The 20,229-nt window shown below is 39.6% G+C and overlaps 1 long non-coding RNA gene across 4 annotated transcripts in view; it reads left to right on the top strand.

The window, feature by feature from the left end:
- The window catches only part of LOC147150032 (uncharacterized), a 156,912-nt gene that overhangs the window by 55,297 nt on the left and 81,386 nt on the right, over nucleotides 1-20,229 (top strand). For 3 of the 4 annotated variants that reach the window (XR_015086202.1, XR_015086201.1, XR_015086200.1), the window contains exon 2: nucleotides 16,295-16,449. This is a non-coding gene — a long non-coding RNA (uncharacterized LOC147150032). Of the gene's footprint in view, nucleotides 1-16,294; nucleotides 16,450-17,150; nucleotides 18,136-20,229 lie in introns of those variants that run through there. The other variant, XR_015086203.1, reaches the window with a different exon arrangement.

Genomic DNA, 20,229 nt, shown 5'->3' with positions numbered 1-20,229 from the left:
AAAAGCAAGATAAATACAGTATACATTTTTCTTCAGCTCCTAGAGTGTCAGCGTTATGAATGTTCTGTGTTCACATGCTTTGGGACACGTGTTGTCAGAGCGCACACAGCTCCTGCTTAGAGTTGATTTACACTCTTGTTGTGGACAAGCCAGGAGCCATTGTTCTCACCTTCTCTGTGTGACTTTCTTCACTGCAGCATCAATCACCACTGTACCCAGCGCTCATGCGCCTCCGCGTTGGTGCGCATGTGTGTATATCTCACACATGTACATCTGCCTCCACGAGGACCAGCTTTGTGTGCTTGCATGCTTACCGTCTGTTGTGTCCCCAAAGCCCACAAGAGTACCTGCTATCAAAGTTACACAGGCTGTTCCGCGGAGCAGAAAAGTAAATACATCGTGAACCGCCCAGAGTCCTTTGGAAGAACTCACAGTGGCCATACATCACAGGGAGGTGGCCTGGAAAAAAAGGACAGATTTGGGTTCATAAACAAGGGTTATTTCGCCGCTGACTGCAAGAATATGTGGGCTTTGGGATGAATTCCGATCAGAATTTAAAGAGCATTCATATTTTTAGGACAGACACGGAGATGTGCTTTTGTGTCACGTCTTACCTTTATTCAAAATTTAGTCTCGATAGAAGAACATTGGAACTTTTAAGGACACTATTGGTGTTGGGAAGACACTGCTATAGTTCAGTTTTATATTTACCATGGATAGGTATTTAAAATAAATTTGCGGTCCGTTTATCGGCTTCCGCCTAGAGCTCGGGTACCCTTCGGCCGTCCATTTATCCGCCATTTTGTCCGGTTTGTTCTGGGGTACTCTTCCGCCGTCCATTTATCCGCCATTTTGTCCGGTTTGTTCTGACCAAATAGTAATCGCCTCTTGGCTGGTCCGACTATAATTTTTTTAACAGGCTTCCGTTAGCGTTTCCGACTACCAACTTCGACAAACTAAAAAAAAAAAAGAAATTCAATAGATGATTACATAGGGGAAAAATGGGCTTCTGACTATGTTTGGTCTGACTATTTTTTTTAAGTTTTCCGTTTATCGTTTATCGCCCACAAAATGGGTGTCGGTCATAGGCAGATAGGTGGACCGGTCCGTCACATAGGCGGAATGCCCAGCTCTGATATTTACCTGCTTCCAGTGAAGGCAGCCTAGGTTCATTTCCCACTCAGTGACAGTGTGAGCTATTGTCTGACTTCTATCAATGCCCATAGCACTAGTACAGGGTGTAGACTGCCTTTTGTCCACAATCTTCTGGGATAGGCTCCAGCTCCCTGCGGCCCAGAGAAGGATAAGAGGTATGAAAAAAAAAAATGGATAGATGGATGGCCTGTTGAGTTATAAAGTCACCTTTAGCTTAACACAGTGAACATTTTTTACATTGCAACCTGGTTTTTAAAGCTAAATTTTGGCCCAGATTTATCTGAGTCAAAATGACTCAAATAAGGCTGAAAACACGGTTCATTTACCAATGTCTAGTGTGAGCTAAATTGTGCATCAATTAAATACATCCGGACGTTTTAATTTAACCAGCTCTTTGATGAGTGTAAAAAAAAAAAAAAGGGACAGCTGCTCTGCAAAACTGCAGCCCTACTCATTCCCAAGTCTGGATTGAACCCACATAGTTCAAATGGCGTTTCCCAAGCAAATACAGCAATATATTTTGGTACATTTATGGGCACCTCATTTGTAGATTCTACTCTGTGTTATTGTTGTAGCTAAAAAGGTTGCCACAATTAGTAAAGATTCATGTCATTATTAGAATCTACAGTATTTAGAATGTGCAGTACAGTACACAATGTTTCTGAACCTCCCAATGTCTAAGACGATTTGGCTTCACAAACATCCTGTTATGAAGTGCTTATTGATTATAATCAATTAAGCTATATTGCATCTTTTTATGATGTTAGCATTCCTTTAAAATGTAAAATGTATTTTCGTAGTTGGAAATGTTCCATTAGAGAACACTGGAAAGATACAAGACAAGATTTTTATTAGACAAACATAGCAACTCACCCACAGTGCCTTTAGATTAAATGATGTAAATCAACTCCCAGGCTAAGCTGCCCAACGGAAAACTTCTGGAAAATTTCTAGAAATTTGTGACCCTTTGAACCTTTCCTCACAGCTCAGGAATCGCCAAAAAAACATCACTTTAGCTAAAAGAGTTTGTAGCTGAAAAAGTAGTCCCAGAAGTCCTAATGAAAGGACCTATATGCTCTGGATTAATGCATGTTTCTGATTTTGATTCAGTTTGCTAACATTTTCTTGGCTAAAACTTAAAATAAATCATCATTCAGTAAGTGACTTGTGTGCGCATGCGCTTCTGTCAGTAAATGTGTGTGGTGACTAAATGAAGGTCCACCAGTAGAAACTTTGAGTCATCTTTCACGAAGCCAAGATGATGGGGTCGTCGTATTTGTCATCTCTCCTCCCTCTTCATTTGTCAAGGTTGGATGGGAAGTTGGGGTATTGGTGCCCTGCGGTTATCGTTGAAGCTCAGCTGTTGCTGCTAAGACGTCCTGTCATCTTTATTGTGCTTGGGATCATTCAGATTCCATTGCCTGCTTCATTAGGTGATGCATTGTCCCAACGTAACCACGGCAACAGTGAGACTGGACGGTAACATATTCAAGTAGAAGATTAGGAGTCAAAGGACTCCAAATGACCTCACCTCATAAAATGTTTCTTATGTTTTTAAGTTCTTATGAAAGTCTGGGAAACGCAAATGACAAACATTGTCAGTTCACACTTGTGGGAGAAACTGCTCTCATCTTAATCATCACATGCATCTTCTCCGATGCACAGTACATCCGTCTGTTTTTAAATTGGCAGACCAAATGTTTCTGTAGACTTCAGAGTTCATTTTCCTGCTGCGATCATGTTACATCAATGAAGACCAATGAGCCTGTAGCTAACTCAAGCCTGAGCCATGACGTGTGTGTGTGTGTGTGTGTGTGTGTGTGTGTGAGCGTTTGCGATAACTTGCAATGAGTCTTTCACAGCGCTGTGGGCGATTTTTGCCCCAATCATCTTTGCAGAATTGTTGTAATTTATCTAAATAACTCAGTGTTTTTGTTTCAACTTACAATATTTAGGAGCTTTGTAAAGACAAAATTGTATAAATATTTGACTTATTGCAATGAAATTAGCATCTTCGATCATTTCTCCAAAACTCGACTTGCATTTAATGAGTCACAGATGCTGCTGCAGGCTTTATAATGCTGGAATAGTTGCGAGACAAAGATCAATGGCTTTTCATTTCATGCCTCATTGATCAGCGTGTGTGTATTCCTTCTAATATAAAACTTGCTATTTCGCCATCCTCTTTAATTACTCTCTCAGTTGAAAGCTTGTAAACCACTTAGTCACCCCTTAAAAAAGTCTACCTCCATTATTTGGTGGTCATCCACATTTGAGGCATCTTCCTTCTTCCCTGGGCAATGCATTTGAATTTAAACTAATCAAAACAGTTTATGCGTGTTTAGCATGCAATTTCAATACCAAACAGCAATCATCAACTCAAATGTTTCCAGCAACTGGCTAGATTCAGAGCGTTGAGTGGATTTGGTTATTAGATTGTCCATTGCAGGCAGGGTATTTAATTCAATTAATTTACTTTAATAGGGAACCTTTTTATGTTTTTAAGGATTGTTAATGAACAGTGACTCGTTGTTTCTTAGAAGCCTGTTGATTATGAATGAATACATCTTTTAAAAAACAAGCCATTATAGTTGATCAACTGTGACCGTATTCCTTAATTTAATTGTTAATTATTTGTTTCCTCGTTTACTTGTCCAGTGATGTTATTAAAATACATTTCACATTTATGTTATTCTATACTAATGCACATCATGATATTAAAGTAGAAATGAACCCCAAAAGATTCTTGCCAATATCATGTTCTGTGAATCCCCACTTGTCTAAACACGCTATACTAAATAACATTGCATTTGCGGAACATGAGTTAAACCGTAAAATCCACCCGTTTTTGTCCATCTTAGGGGGCCGACATTTTGCCACTTGGTGTCAACTGAAAGTGACATCAAAGTTGCTTCGGGGTCCCCCTAACAACTAATCATGACTCGGCTTCAGAAGACAGGTGAGCCGTGATTGGTCGTAACGAGAGCCCTGAGCAACTGTGATGTCATTTTCAAACTTCAAACTTCACAGCACTACAACCTACACAAATATTGTGAAAATATTTACCTAATGATTTTTTTTCTGGCATTCGAAAGAAAATCTGGTAAAAAAAACACAATGGAAATGCTGTTTGTCGCTGTTCCTAGCAGGCTGAGTGACATTAGCGAGAAATATTCAAATGACAGTCAGGGGTTTTGTCATTTTGAGACCTGTTTAGGTAACATGCATACTTCTGCATTTCTTCAACGTCAAATACATTTTGCTAATCTGGCTTCATCACAGTGCCACTGAAGCGAATCGCTAATAGGTCTTAGTCTGAGCTCTACATCATCACAAATCCATACTTACATAAAAAGTAGTATTTGGGGCATTGGGGGAGAGACTAAAATATGTTTAAATGCAGACAAATCCCTGACACTTGCTCTGCTACTTTATTTCTTCTATCGTGTGCCATTTCCCAGTTATACTGTATTGGCATGTGACATTGTGATAGATGGGCGATTAAATGTATTCCTTGCTCTGTGTTCCACATATATAATAATAAGAAAAAAAAGAAGAAATGTGTTTCAGTCTTATTTGAGAAAAGCAGCTCTGGCTTGGTCTTTTTACACTGGTCAGGTTTGTGCTGTGATTGTTGTGCTGTTCATCTGACTTTAAACATTTTTATTTTATAGGCATAATGTGGTAGTCATTAAGTTTTGTTGCATCACCTTTTCAAAATCAAAACATGGGTCTTAGATTATTGCCAAAATAAATAGCCTGTTTCAGCATCAAGCTATCACCATCACAAAACCTTTATTTACCATAAAGCGCTAATTTAAGTAACATTTTAATATTTGTAATTGCTATACTACCGCAAAAATAAGTTATGTACTTTAAAATAAAAAACAAAACACATAAAAAAACTATTGATGACGCATGCTATGACATTGGAGTTGTACTGCTTTGAATGTGAATGTGCTTGATTCGTGTCACTTCTGATGTACACCAGATTGTTTTTTTTAAATATATGAATGGGGGCATATATGTGAGGGACCCATTCTTGCAACTACAACTATTTGTTTTTTATGTATGTTCATGCAAAACTAGAATTCAAAAATATGTTTTGGATAGTCTTGGTTAGTCTTGATAACTAATCATCTGAATATATCATAAGATCATTTTTTTAATACTGGGCATGGAACATGTGGTGAGACTACAAACTTGAATTCATCTGAGGTTAGCAAAAGAGCTAGTAAATGGCAGCGATAATGAGCTCACCATTATATCAGTGTGAACAATAGCATCTATGAACTGAGGTGATTATTTACTACCTGCCAGGGAGGCGTCTTCTTGACTGGATGGCACACAACTAATTGGGGAACAGTATCGATTGTTTGAGGAAACATGACAATAAGTCTGTGACATGGTCAAACAAAATGGAGACTTTTCGACCAATGCGTGTACACGGCAATAGGCATGCAAAAACATGACGCAGGAGTTTACATTTAGGTAAATAGCTGTAACAAAGACTGTGAATAAAAATTGTAAATCTCTGTCAAAACAAGCTTTTGATAGTGTTGTCTCCCTGTTGGGCGCCCGCTCTGAGATTTCTTGCTGGAAGAAAGCAAGCGTTTCACAAGGCGCCGGGCGGAATGGTGATTTTGTGATTTTTAATTAAGGCCGTTGGTTATGTCTTTGGCTAGAACACAGTAGCAGCGTGGCACGCCGCTGTTTGCGATGGAGGAGAGCAGCACGTTGCGTCTCATTAGAGGCACTCGCGGGGCCTCATCAAAGATCTCCCTTTCCTCCTTGCTGCCACTTCCCTCCCTCCATCGAAGCCCACCTCCCCTTCCCGTCCTTCTTCCATAATGTGCCGTTTTCCCAGCGCACTGCTCTCTACAGCTCCAGGACATGCTCAACAAACACTCCAGCAAAACACTCCTCCGGATGCTAACTTCTCACTCCTTTGCTACAACACAGAATCACACAGCTAGTTCTCTGCAAAACTTAAAGGGGAAGCCATCCCAAACATCTTCTTTACCAGAGAATATGTTCTATACAGGACCACTAGTCTAAACATGGCATTCTGATTAATAAGAGTGACACAGCAAAATCCACCCGGGGCGGCCATTTTGCCACTTGCTGACAACTGAAAATGGCATCACAGTTGCTCAGCTTCAGAAAACAGATGAGCCATGATTGGTCGTTACCTGAGCCCTGAATAACGGTGATGTCATTTTCAGTCGACAGTAGTGACAAAATGGTTGCCCCCTGAGATGGCTAAAAAGAAGTGGATTTTGCTGCTTAACTCATATTCCACAAAACACAATATTAACCAGAATGCCATGTTTAGACTAGTGAAGGCACACAGAACATATTGCAAATAATTTTGGGGGGTTTATTTCCCCTTGCATTCTTTGCCTGTGACCCCGGTGCGCAATACAAATAGAATCGGACTGATAAACAGGCCAAATGGTGAGTTGAATCCTTCAGTTTTTGTCATGACTTTCAAATAAAGGACTGAAAGAATGTGATAGAGTGAGGAGTTCAGATCGCAGACTAGAGGCGCTCCTACTTTGCGTGAGGAGGATGTTTGGGAATGAGATCCGGATGCCTCTCATTTGATGTCTTCTGCTCTCATCCAAAAGGGACGAGACCTTGGGGTGGACCCAGGACGCATTGGAGGGGTTATAGCCTGAGAATGGTGCTTGGCAAATACGTACAGATTTTCTACTCCGTCTGAAAAGCGAGAAGGAGGTACTCGTAGAGTGTACCAGCCGGTGTGGGAGTAATAAACTCACAATTGCCCTTTGATTGACTCATGATTAGTCTATTCCAGGGATAGAGAAACCTCTTCGCGTGGAAGTGCCAAATAAAACTTCGCCTTTTTAATCAATGTCATAACAATCTCCATATTCATTTGAACACTAAACACCCATTACGTAGATGAAATTATCCAGGTCAATGTACAGTGCCTTCATTTCTCAAACTAGTTACCGTCCCTCTAACCCAGAGATGCACAACTTAAATGATGGTTTGGGCCTCCATTTTTCACCGGAGCTAATTGGAGGCCAGAACCACGGACTTCCTACCTAGCACTGTCTGCTATCTACTGGTGAATATTACAACTTAAAACGATAGTGGACGCCCGCTTCTCATGGGGTATATGGACCGCGAATATCAAAAATCCACACATAACTGAAACGTATTGAAATGCATTGTGAAAAAACATACCTCAGGGGTATGAATAATTTTGGCCTTGAATGTAGCTAGTCTTGCAATCGTGATAGGCCTACAGCCAAGGCCAAAATTATTCATACCCCTAGGGTTTAGATAGATGGATAGACCACCAATTGCCCATCCCTGCTCCAACACAGGCCTTGCACAAACCAGTCGGCGGTGTCATTCACTTAATACAAAAACCTCTCTCAAAAAGGACTCTGTTGCTACAAAAACAGCAATGCTGGTCATGTTGTGTGTATTATACAGAAGCTGAATTCTTGCTTGCTGTCTTAATAAGCTCACACATATCCTATGTTTGACTGGCAATCAGTATAAGGCAGGGCCAAACAACCTGCTAGTGCAGTATAAAATGTCCTTTTAAATCAATGTGTCATAACAATCTTTATGTTAATACAAACTCCAGAGAAATGCATCCATTTTCAACAATTCTTGTCCTCATATGGGTTTCAGATGAACTGGTGCAGTGGTTGGCAACTTGCGGCTCTGGAGCCGCATGCCGTTCTTTCATCCTTATGTTGCGGCTCTGTGTGGCTAGGGAAAATAAATTATAAGAGTTCGATTGAAGCCCATGTTATTTTGTCTCAAAAACGTGTGTCGTGTCTTCTTATTTAGTCAAAGTTTTTAACTTCTTCAGATCTTGCACACTTTTGGTGATCAGCATTCGCCTTCTTCAGAGACTTTCAAAGCACTTGACAGCGCAGCAGGCAGCCGCGCATGCCTCCTGACACGCCTGTTGCCAGTGACTTCAAAACCGCACGATATCTGAACAAAGATTTTATTCGTGTATGTTCATTTGTTTAATTGTAGTTGTAAATTGTAATATTATTGTGATCTGAAAAGATATATCATCGCTGTCGGCCGAGAACCTCGGAAACCCAAATATGGTCAAATTCATTTTCTTTTCCGCGAATCAATTCTAATGGTCCGTCCCTACTTTGTCTGTAATTTTTATGCAATTATACCCCATTTAAAGCAGTGAAAATAGCAAAACTCAAATAAAGCACAATATCACGGCCGCTCTTGACCGCAACTTATGTGTGTATGTTCCGGAGGTGTGTGCGATACAATGACGTGTCCCCCGTGTGCGGAGTGCGTTAGCCATGTGGCTGAACTCGTTAGTTTTGTACTGATTTCTCCAAAACAAACTGATAAAAGTTCAAATGCAAGCTAATGTAATTTTCTTGATTAAAAAAAATACATAAACTGAGCTAGTTATTGAAAAATTGACCACCCCCGCCGGAAGTTTCCCAGCCTGCCTCATTTCTTACTGTCTCACTACATTTATTCGTAGTTGTCATTTTTATTTTGTTTTAAACCCTATTCTAAAACTGTATCTTGACATATATTAGGATATACCAGCAATGTTTCTCATCTTATCCCCATGCTTGACAACAATTTGCGTAAAAGTGCCTATTAGAGCGACACAGTGGTGCAAAGCAGCAATTACTTGAAGAATAAAAGCTGCAGTTGTGTGGGAAATAAACGAAAATAAACGATCTAAAACGAAGTAAACCGTGCTCCTTCTCTCCGTGTCACACTGCTCTTGGCATTCCTCTCGACAGTCCGAGCAAATTGCTGTGAGACTTACAAAGGCAGATTCCCGCAGCACAGCTCTCACCTGGGAACTGCTCCGGGTCTACGATCTGTGGCTCGTGCGCTTCTAACTTGAAGTGTGAGTCCATCAGCCCAGCCAATTAAGCTCTAGCAGCACATATTGGAAATGTAAATAAGACCAAAGGTTTTGGTCTTTTGTCTTTTTGAAAATGAATCTAACAGTATGTTCAGCAGTGGGGCAAATTCTCTTCGCCTATCACAAGTGTATTTAAAGCTGCAATCATTGACGAATGGGCTCTTGAACACTACAACTGTACCAGTCGATCGTGATATATGGTTAAGACGGATGTTTATAGACAATGACGATGTTGACCAAGATTTCGACGGCTTTGAAAAAGAATGGAGGTTGGTAATTACCACTTGAATCGTCATGGTTATTTCAACCGTGCCCTAGAGTAAATAAGGACAATATGAAATTTTGAAGGTAAACATACTTTACCTAAGGTCATATTTTCAACAACAGGACATATTGTCAGGACACATTGACAGTGCAGAAAATGTACACAGATAAATTAGTTAAAATTCAGTTACTGGTTTGGTCCAGGAAATGTCCAAAACTGTTTTTCCAAAGTAAAATATGATTGCAAATGTTTTATTTTCATTCAACGCAAAGATAATAGGTCTGCTTTTATGGAAGACTACACAAATCAAATATTTACTGTTGAGAGGATGACATTCTGAGGAGTTGGCTCATTTTAAATCAAGCAAGGTCTCTAAACGATTAATCGATTAATTGTTGCACCTCTACACATCGCATTTTATCTTTTTTTTTGTGGGGTGGGAGGGATAACACACTCTTACACACTCCATTCTGCCAGTAGTGGGCACCTGTGAAACATTTGAAGCCATTCCGCCCCACTTACTTTGTTGAGCTGGGTCACAATGAAAATGTCATGTTCAATGGCAAAGTCACTAAACCGTGTCAAGCGCTGCCCACGTGTAATGACGATTTAGTATTGGACATCTGTGTAGAATGCATGCTTCCGATTTAGTTACAATTACACAAAATCTCTCTGGGGAGTTTGAAGAGTGCCTGGAAATGGCAGAAATGACCCCAAAATGAACCAGTGTCTTTTGAGACTTTTATTTGGGACTACTCATTAAAGACATGTCTAGAAAATTCCATGCTCCTAAATGGAACTAACTAATCCAGAGAGCACTGCTGATACAGTGTTTTGGGGTCATACTTGTGAGCCATATCAGACATACACTTTCACCAGGATGAACAAGCCTGCACAATTTTTTGAGTTTCTAACATTGAGCAAGCCCTCAAAGTGACGATTTATTTGGGCCAAGAATAATGGCGACAAAGAAACAAAGTGGACCTGGGGCCCTAATTTTGTTCAATCCCAGGTCGTGCTTGAAGACAAGAATGTTACCCAACACCGCCGTTAACCTTTGGAAGAAAAAAAAAAAAAAAGCGTGCAAGTAAATTGCAGTCAAGTGCTGTGAGTCCTTTGAGAGTGCAGCCAGCCCAGTATATTAAGCCCCAGCATCTTAATGGTCCCCTTTGAGACTCAAATTGAAAATTCATTTGTCCAGAGTGGCCCTCTGCAACTTCAGCTCATTGGAAATATATATGAAGAAACACAAAACAAACAGCGGTGCACGGCCGAATAGAATATGCATCTTACATTGATCTGTGCGCCTCCAAAGAACTGTTGACTCAGCCAGAGAAAAGCAAGTTGGCTATATTGAAAATCAGCTCCTCCGAGGGTTAAATGTACTGCTTGCCTTTATTCATTGGATATCTGCCCACACCTGTCTTATTGTTACCTACAGCATATAGTGGTGCTTATATGAGCCGGGAGAACTCAATCTCCCATATGAAAGTCTCATCCAAGATCAGTGTTACTTTTTGCAGCCGGAAGCTTTCACAAAAAGAACGCTTGTCCTTATTTGCCCGTTTTATTCCCATCCACATATATATTTAATGAGCTTATAAAATATAGTGGCAAGATCTCATAAAGTGAGCGGATACGCAGCACTATTGGAAGTAGGTTTAACAACTACTATAAAATGTCATTGAATTAATTGAATTTACTGAGACGAGCCATAATGCATACGACTGACAGGATTTGACTGTGGCCCCTTCTTTTACGGCACATTGATTAGGTGTGGGGATCGCACAGTAACTCAATAGCACACTACAGTCATTATGTGATTATCAATATATTGGGTAAAATACATCACAATATCTGTGTAAGAGAAGTTAAGAAAAACATCCACTGAAAAGTTTATATATTCTTTTACAGAAATGAGATGGGCATTGCTGATAACTGTATTTGAGCAATAAACAACACAATCAACCGTTAATTCCTGATCAACGCTGTATCTATGTGTACCCTTTATTGTTTTGAGATGTTTTCAATCAATCAATCAATCAATCAATCAATCAATCATAGACTTTGTTTACACAAAGCTAGTTGTCAGGACATTGCCTTCAAATTTGACTTTAAAATTAGCATAATTGATATTTGATTTTCAGTTTGGTCCTTGTATTTTGACACTGTTTTAATCAGACTCCATTTAGCAAAAATATTTTTTTTGTCATCTGCTTAAAGGAATTCATTCATTATCCAAGTTTGGCAGCACACACACAGCAGATTTATTTATTTATTAAATGTTAAGTGTCCTCATCAGAATCAGTCAGCCATCACCAAAATGTAGCAGAATAATGATCGTGAAAGTTTGAGGACTTGTTTTAAGTGGCCAAACATTTGCAAACATACCAGAATATTGATACTGTGTCTCTTAATTTTTAATAGGTTGTGATTTTGGCACGCCCCATACACACTTCTCTGCTAACTATGTGTAATAAGGGGTCACATGATACAAAATTATGATTATTGTTTTTAATTGTTATTATTTCTTTCTTTATTTCTTTATTTCTTTATTCATTACATGGTATTATAAACCACAACAAGTAACGGTAAAATATCTACCTAATGCAATAAATATGAAGAGGAAAATTCCTACTTTTTTGGATGATTAGGTGAGTCAAAGGCAACTTCTGATGATAATTGACTCAAAACTGAGCTGTGTTCATCTTTTGATGGTACTGTGACTTTTCCTTCTTTGTCATAAAAGTAGCAGAATGGTCAAAACGAAGAAAACAAAAGTCTGCGAATAACTTATATTCTCTCGGCGTAGTTTTTCTAATTAATTGCTTCATTTGAGAAGCAATATTTTTGCAGGTTAAGCCCAGACACAAGTTTTATTAAACAAAAATAAATTAAGTAACATTAAGATAGCACATATGGAGAGGAAGGCGGTCCATAAAATCTCAAATATAGGTGCAATTGTTTTGATCTTTTCAGAGATTAATGTGGGCATCGGTAGGGATGTGCACGTGAATTTTGGTGGTGATCTGTCATGTTTTTTTTTTTCCTTTTTCTTTATAGTGACATCTATGGAAAGGAAAAAGCTTAATGCCTGTAAAATCCCAAATACTGTGGCGATTGATTTGATATTTTCAGCGGTTGAAGTGGGCATGTGAATGTGCATGTGAATGTTGACAACGATTGGTCGTAGTTTTCTGACCTTAACCGACGTTTGGCTTTTTTACATTAAAGGGTTTTAGAGTGTCTCCATACAAACACAGGCGGTTCCCCGCTCAAAATGCGCAACACGACGGCAGCCACACAACACATACGGTGAAATTTTGTTTGTTGTTTTTAACACGCTACTGACCTTTAGGTCTCTTGCGACTAAACACTCATTGGAAATTAGGCACACCTACACTGCAGAAGGCTGTCTCTGCTTGCCCCCCATTCTCTCCTTTCTCCCCCCCCCCCCCCCCCGCGCCGCTTCAAAATCACCATTTAAATGGCAGCATTTGCAATTAGTGCATCACGTTTTACCAAATCGCTATTATATTGCAAATGCAATTAGTCGTTCAGCCCTACCGATGAATTACATTTTATGGTTGTTGACAGTCCAATTTGTTTTAAATTAATGTAAATCCTTTATATTGCGCAACACAATGTCTTATATAGATCAGGTAACAATTTATTTACGCTTTTGTATTTGCAAACATATTCTTCCTGACATGGGTGAAAGAAGAACCTAAGAACACATGAATTGGCAAGACACATTTGTGAATGAGTACCGATGCTAAGACACGAGTTTGCATTGTGAGCACTTTGCATTCATTCCCCCAGTGCACACCCATCCTCCTCGAGCCTCATTTGCACCCTGTAATTAACTCGGCATATCTCTCTCAATGTGGAAATAAAGCGCAATTTAGCTCAGAAGGCAATCTAGTGTGCATGCGTGCACGCGCCCCTGTGTGTGTGTGTTTGTAGGCTAATTGTAAAACAAGCACAAGGTTAATAGCAGCAGAATTAAAACTGAGATTAGATACTGATTAGCCCCAAGCAGATGGATGCGAGAGGAGACGACGTAGAAGAAAGTGGTATGGAAGCAGATATTAAACTCGAAGAGGGAACGTGGAGACAAAAGGAGAAAAGATGAATATAAAATGGCAAAGGACTTTATCGTGTGTGGATGGGATGTTTGTAGCCATTGAAAGCGTGCACAGGCCAGCCCAAAAGCTTGCTTTCAGTATGCGGATGAGATAATGATGTTATCAGTAAAAGAGGACAGCATTTGAGAAGTGTAAACCTGCACCAATGGGGACTTTGAAACACCCATGATGTCGTAGGCCTATACAGTACAGTATAACTTGTACAGTATGTTTTCTCTTCTTGAAACAGGATCTTGAAACAGGAAATGAATCCATCTAAGATGCAGAGGTGACTCAGTCCATACTTTTGGGGCAGAAAGTGTGACCCCCTCTGAGTTTTCTCGTAGTTTTTTTCTCAGCACAAATATTGGGGCAGACACCCGAGGGTGTGTATGGTGCGTTGCCACGGGGGCACGCATGACAGCAGGGAACATACTTTTTTTTGTCGTACTTTTTTTTCATACGAATAATGATGACACATTTTTGAACTAACGAATTTCATTTTAATGAACAACGTATGAAGTTGCAAACATAAGAAATGATCAATTTTGACTCGCGTATCTCTCGCTTTCTTTGACTGTCCTCCGCCGGCTCCGATGTAGCATTTTTTTTCTACTCTCCTTTGCCAAGAGAAAACCATAGTTATGTAGTTTATGCCTCTTTTTTTTCTCTTGGGCGAGAAGATGAGAAGAAACTGACATGCCAGCTTCCATTAGATTTGAAAACTGCAGGAATGAAACATACAAATGCCCTGCGGGTCTTGCTAGCTCCCATGGTTGCCAAGCGATCAATTGAGTAAGTTCATCCTCCTATCTTTATTGATACTAGTGTCCTCTACTTCCTCTTCTCCCTTACTAAATACATTTAGTAAATACATTTAGTAAGCCGAACGTATTCTGTGCGAGACATGTAACGGAGGAGATGTAGTCAAATTGGTTTACAGTGGGGTTTGCACGCTGTAAAAAAAACCAGCAAGCTGAATTGCAATGTAAAAAATACAGGCAGTTAATAAGGACAGGATGTGGGTTCGTACGCTGTAAAAAACAGAATTCAAAATAGCACTGCAAAAAGATCCACGCTGTGGCGAAACGTGAACCGCGACATAGCCACTTTAACAATTTTACAGACAAATTATACGATCGATTTAAAGTCATGGCGGAAAATTGGGGGGTGAAAAATATTTTCTTCTTCCTAGTAAGAGAAAATAATTGCGTAGCACTTCAACGTTTCCATGCTGCGCCGCGGCCCTATAGAGGGCCTATCAGAAGTTGTATCGTCAAATAGTTTCATATTATTCTCCCACTTGTTGAAATTTCTGTCATTCACTTGTCGCTGCAGTACACGGAGCTCGTCAAGGGGGCCTATCGGAAGGCATTAAATTCCACATTATTCTGTCATTTCTTCTGTCCAAGGGAACTCACATCTGTGACAAAAGGATATAACGAGTGAACAGATTGGAATACCACAGATGCACGAGGAGTGCTTTTTCAACGACAGCAGATGCAACTGGTGAGTCCTTGTGATCGTATCAAGGCTCAGAAGGTTACAAAGTTTAGATTGCGTGTGGATTTAGGATTGCGTGGCTTTAATCTTGGAGACAAGTTTACAAGCAGGATCAAGCAGGCTGCCTCGGAGCTAGGGTTGGGCTGGCCGGCCGGCGGGCGGGCAGGCGCGCGCGCTCACACGCTCGCCTGCGGCCTCCGCCATAGTGGCTGCTTCGGGTGCGGAGCCGAGGCCGGCTGGGGCTGGCCAGCCTTGCTCGGAGGGCATAATAATTGTGAATGTCTGTCGGGGAAGAGGGGATGCCGGCTCCTCCCACTCCGGCTTCCTCCCACATTCCCAAAACACGGCTTTCATAAAAGTTAGCTGGGATAGGCTCGGTCTCACCCACAAACCAGTGATTACATTAAAATAGATGTGATTTTTACCGGTATTAATTTGACAAAAAAATCGTATTTCCGTGCCAGTATTGGATTAAAATGAATAATCCAGCCTGGAGGAGGAGCCCAAGTGTTTATGTTCCTCATCCTCTCATAGCTGATGCTATGTTGCCCCTCTTCAGACAGCAAACTAGTTGAGACGGAATCAACAGTGCCTCCATTGGTTGCCAAATTGGTTAATTCTTTGGATGATTAGCAATTCATTGATAAATAATCATGCCTTGAAGCTACTGAGTATAAATGGAGCGCATAAATATTACATCGATTTCTAGTTGATTTGTAAATAACACCTGAGACTCACACGCATTCCTTTTCATGGCAACTCATTGTTTGGAGAAACTAGCTTGTGTCTAATGCAGGGAAGGACATTTAGCGAGCAAACATCTCAACCACATAGAGTTTTAGATTTTGCAAAGCACATTCATCTCAGGCCCAGACTTTTTCCCTCCACAATGTTGAAATTTACATTTTGTCCTTCCTAGTCTTCATATTTTTGAGTAATTCTGTCAACAGACAATCCATAGTGTTGTTAAGACTAACTTGACCATTTTTATGCGGGGGGGAAAACAAAATTCTCTTTCTTAAAAGATAGAGAGAAGTTTAACAAAAGCAGATTCTGGCCTTCACCATTTTTTAAATGTATGTTGTTTGGTCAATCCTGCAGTCATCTAACAAGTTCAACAAAGTTCAGATTTTTAAACAAGTAAAACACAATTGATTTGCTCTATGTGACCATAAAAGATCTATGAAAGGAGATACCATTTAAAGAAGTGATTATTAGTGGTAGAAATTGTGTCCTTATCATATATATATATATATATATATATATATATAAATCCGCAGAACACGTTGCCAGCCTGAGTCCTCCTCTTTGTCTGCCTCTTCCTAATAGAAACCACTTTCTCCTGCTCATGTCCACCACTGAGATGCAGACGGAGGTCAAATGAATCCAGTCACCCTTTCTGGCTGAAGTACTGAGATGTTTGTCAGCATGAACTCACTGATGACTTCATTGAAGAAACCAAGCTCTTTTCTCTAGGAATGAAAGTAAGTGACAGAGTTCTGAGTGTGGGGCAATGATATGAGCCCATTATGAGCCCCAAAACGTTTTTTTTTTTTTTTTTTTTTACCTCCTGTAAAGTTGTCGTTTTGTCACTACAAGGATTCCGCCCGACAGCGACGACATGTTTTAAAAGCTGTGCAATTGTTAAATTAGCAGATGAGGACAACAAATGATAACAACTGAAGAAATACCTTAAGGTATGTGTGTTTTTTTTAGATTAGACAGCGAATTTTGAACGTTAGAAGATGATACACTATCCGACCCAAATCATTCTTGGTGCGGACATCATCAAACCATTCTCTTAAATTATGTCATTGTTCTGGAGTATCTTCTCAAAATATGTTGAGTCATCATTGTTAATTCTGTCTGGATCACATTCCTTCATGTCACAACTGTCCTTGATTATTCTGCCTTAGAAGTCCTCAAGATTTCAGTCAGTCTGGATCCTTACCGCGTTTGACTCAGACAGACAGAGACAAAAACAGACCGATTGACTTTAAATGTGTACCCGGCCTAAGGTGAAAAAAGTACAGATATCCGTTATGAAATTTGTCAGTTGTCAGAAACTGAAATACAGTACTTACTAAAGTATAGATACTTGAAAAATCAGATTAAGCACTGTATAATAACAAAGTATTCGTACATTATTACTATTTTTTAAATTTTATTTTATTTTTTTATCAAGCACCATCTGAACCCAATCAGGCGCAGCAAAGGTTTCCTCATCTTGTTCTATGTATTCACCCCACTTTGCTTTGCAGTTATTTGTTGATAGGCTTTCACTTTGTTTTACCGGGACAAATTTAATTTGAGCTGAAGGAATACAAATCAGTGTTCACCCAACAAATGCTATTTGGTCTCCTAATGAAGGAGTGTGCGGGAGGAAAGAAAGAATTAAAAATGTGCTTTCAAGGGTTATATTGGGATTTGCTTTAGGAATTGATTCCCATTCATTTTGCCAATTAATGTAATTTTGCACTCCCGGTTTAATGACAGTGATGCGGAAAGTGGCTCTACTGAAAAATGCAAAGAATCGCTTTGGTTCAGGTTGAGAATCTTGTTATATTGGGACTTTTTACATATTTTTTCACATCCATCGCATCCATCCATCTTTTATACCACGTATCCCCACTAGAGTTGCGGCTGTGCTAGACCCTATCCCAGCTCACTTTGGGCGAGAGACTGGGACTGGTATGTATGTGTGCGTGCGAGCATGCGTGTGGGTGGAAATGAGGTCTGTCAAAGAAGCTCGCCCTGTTCTTTACACATGCACTAATTAATCGATTAATCGAAAACTAATAGATTATCCAAGTAACAGATTATATTTTATAATGGATTAATTGCTTCGATACTTTGTTTAGCTCAGAAATCTGCCCATTTCAGCCCCCCAACAGAAAATATTCGCAGATTTACAATACAATACAATACAATACAATTTTATTTATACAGCGCATTTCATAGCTATTATATTTCTTTTGGAAAGCAGACTTAACATCATGGTGAATAAAGATAAAACATGCTCAAACGTCTGATTTTACTTTGGAAAACAATGACCAATGTTTTTGCCCATTTTCTGACATGTTACGGACCTATTGAGCAACTGAATCTTAATTAATACGTTTGTGCATTTTCTGCATTGTCAATGTGAAATAAAGTTGTTTTGGAATATAGGAATGGAACTTAAAACTTGTTTTTTGAAATTCGATTGATTAATTGACAAAATAATCGATAGATTAATCAATAATTATATTAGTCATTAGTTGAAGCATTATGCTGTTCTTTTTCTTCACTTGCTCTCCACCAATGTGATAAAAACAAGCAGAAACGTTGATGGTTACTTTGTGATAATATGGATCACGTGAGAAATAATTTCAACAACAAATAACACCATGTTTATATTTTATACACATGTTTTGCAGTGTCATACAGTGGATATAAAAACAAAATGTTCAAATGGCAGGTTTTTGTGATGTAAATAAATGAGACCAAGATCATCTCAATTCATTTTCGGCCATTAATGTGACATATAAACCTGAAGCCTACAGCTAAAAAAAACAAAACAAATGTTTTTAAGAGGGGAAGTAAAAATACACTAAAATAGTGTGGTTGCACATTTGTTTACACCCTCTTGTAAGTGGGGATGTGGCTGTATTCAGAATTAACCATCACATTCCAACTCATTTAAAGTGCCTCTGACTCACCCCCTAAAAATGTTCAGCTGCTCTACTAGTGTGTCAAGTCTAACTTATTCTATGTTTGCGTTAGCTGTCTAGGATTATATCCCATCGTATAATCCGTCGAGCGATTTATTTGGCCATAGCAAAATCTAAGGCCAGTGACGTGTTGCTGGTATTGTGATAGCTTGTGCGTGACATGGGTGTGGTATGCGCATGCGTGAGGAAGAGGGAGGAATAGAGTGAAAGTGCGTGTACGCTGGAGTGACGAGAGAGGTTTGGGACAAGTGAGATAATTAAGAAAAGTATAAGAAGCAAGAGGAAAAAGTGTACCAAAATGAAGCGAGGCTGCAGTGCAACCCTTGTCTCCCCGTGACGTGTTGTTGGGTTATTGAGCTCCACCTTTTTCGACAACGTGCGGCCGGCGACGGAGGAAACTCCGGCCTTGGAGAGGGATCTCTCCTGACGACTACGATCAGGCGACAGAAACAGGAAGGGACCACGCATGCATGTTCATTTTATGATAACTCAGTCAGTTGATATGATGACTATACTTCCCCTCCACCAATGTGCTTATTCCAGGACAAAAATGACTTTTCCAGGACGTTTCCAAAAACGTTTCAATAACAGTCACACGGACAACTGAATTAGGCATTTATCTCCGTCAGCGTCCTCGCAGCAAACGCAGACACTTTATCTGCTCCATGCTGATATGTATGTGCAAACAGCAAACGGATAGGCCAATCATTTAGTGACAAAGGATATCAGACTAATTGACCTGGAATAAGATCAGCGGTGTAGTGACCAGCTCATGTTATACTTTATTTAGCTTGTGTGAAGGAGAATGCCACTATTGTGGAAAAAGACACACAAGGTCACAAAGTATCTATCTATCTATCCATCTATCCATCTATCCATCTATCTATCTATCTATCTATCTATCTATCTATCTATCTATCTATCTATCTATCTATCTATCTATCTATCTATCTATCTATCTATCTATCTATCTATCTATCTATCTCAAGAAAGAAAGAAACAAATATTAAACGTGATAAGTGATTAAGTGGTATTGTCTTACATCTGTAGTGGCTATAGGCTAGCGAAAGTGGTTAGAAGAGAATTGATGAGATTTAACAGATTAAAGCCTGAAAGCCCCTCGTGAGACATCTCTCTAAAACCTACGGTCGTCTTTGGAGTCACCCTTGAAAACCTGACATTTTCGCCACCTACAAAATAATTAATATCTCATCCCCTGTAGCAGATAATTCATTTAACTAAATTGAACAGAATTCCAAAAGAATTTGAGAGCTTAGACATGTGGCTTTCACACAGGCCCGAGTTTATTCACCTTTACTGTTTCAATCGAAGATGCAAGTGAAGCACTATTTTTAATTAATAAAGGTCGAGTGGTAATTAACATGCTGTATTCTCTTACAAAGACGTTGAAACGAACACATATCTTAACCATACATTACGTTTGGATGGTTTCACGGCTTTAAACGTAAACGTATAAAGTAAGACAAGAAGCCGGTCTGAACCTAGCATAATAGCCCTAAATCTATCAAATAAACATAAGGTACAATTAGA

The sequence above is a fragment of the Filicampus tigris genome, chromosome 3 (genome assembly GCF_054856515.1).
Source record: "Filicampus tigris isolate MCC_2025a chromosome 3, RoL_Ftig_1.0, whole genome shotgun sequence".
Classification (NCBI taxonomy): Eukaryota; Metazoa; Chordata; class Actinopteri; order Syngnathiformes; family Syngnathidae; genus Filicampus; species Filicampus tigris.
Note: the sequence above shows the minus strand (reverse complement) of the source record. Positions and strands in the feature narration are given on the sequence as shown.